At 32.0% G+C, this 1,172-nt stretch overlaps 1 non-coding gene across 1 annotated transcript; it reads left to right on the forward strand.

Moving 5' to 3' along the window:
* Positions 1–892: 892 nt before the first annotated feature.
* Positions 893–965, forward strand: TRNAF-GAA (transfer RNA phenylalanine (anticodon GAA)). Its single transcript has one exon. It is a non-coding gene; the product is annotated as a tRNA-Phe (tRNA).
* Positions 966–1,172: the final 207 nt, after the last annotated feature.

The following is a 1,172-nucleotide window of genomic DNA, read 5'->3' on the forward strand; positions in this document are numbered from 1 at the left end:
AAGCGAGATTTAAATCTGGCATCTCGGTCTAATACTATTGCCTTTTGTTGAATTTCCAGAAGCGTACCCAATACCTTTACCGATAAATATTCATTTTTAATGTTAGCAAATGTAGCACAGTTTGGAGATTGTTAGACTGAAGATTTGAAGGTCACACGTGTTTTATCCACGTTCAACGCACCTAATACAAGTTTATTACATGACTATACAATCTAAAAACATAACTTGCTTATTCAATTTAAAATTAGTGATTATTTCTTTTTTAAATATAATGAATTAGCGGAAATACCTTTACTTATGAATTTTCATTTTTAATATTAGCAGGGATAACTCTGTTGGGAGAGCGTCAGACTGAAGATTTGAAGGTCACGTGTTTGATCTCCACGTTCACCGCAGCTGATTCTAATTGCATAACCCGACTATTCAATCTAAAATTAGTCATTATTCCTTTATGAAATCTCAATGAATTATCGAAAATACCTAACGTGTTCTAGTTCACCGCACCTTATACAAGTTGGATAACTTGAATATCTTATTAAAAATTAGTGATTATTTCTATTTAAAATTTCAATGAATTAGCGAACCTTTACTGATGAATTTTCATTTTTAATGTTAGTGTGGATAGCTCATTTGAGATAGCGTTAGATTGAAGATCTGAAGGTCTCGTGTTCGATCCATGTTCACCACACATGGTTCACGGTGCATAATTTGACTATTCAATCTAAAATTAGTGATTATTTCTTTCTAACATTTCAATTAATTAGTGGAAATACCTTTACTTAAAACTTTGCATAACCTGACTATTCAATAAAAAATTAGTCATTATTTCTTTTTAAAATCTCAATGAATCAGCGAAAATACCTTTACTGATGAATTTTCATTTCCAATGATTGCGGAGATAGCTCAGTTGGGAGAGCGTCAGACTGAAGATTTGAAGGTCACGTGTTCGATCCACGTTCACCGCACTTTGTTCATGTTGCATAATTTGACTATTCTTTCTAAAATTAGTGATTATTTATGTTTAAAATATAATGAATTAGTGGAAATACCTCTACTTATGAATTTTCAATTTTAATATTAGCGTGGATAGCTCAGGGAGAGCGTCATATTGAAGATTTAAAGGTAACGTTTGATCCACGTTCACTACATTAGCGTTTTTTATCCAACTGGCA

The sequence above is a fragment of the Cucurbita pepo genome, chromosome 10, assembly GCF_057944985.1.
Source record: "Cucurbita pepo subsp. pepo isolate OVF chromosome 10, ASM5794498v1, whole genome shotgun sequence".
NCBI classification, from domain to species: Eukaryota; Viridiplantae; Streptophyta; class Magnoliopsida; order Cucurbitales; family Cucurbitaceae; genus Cucurbita; species Cucurbita pepo.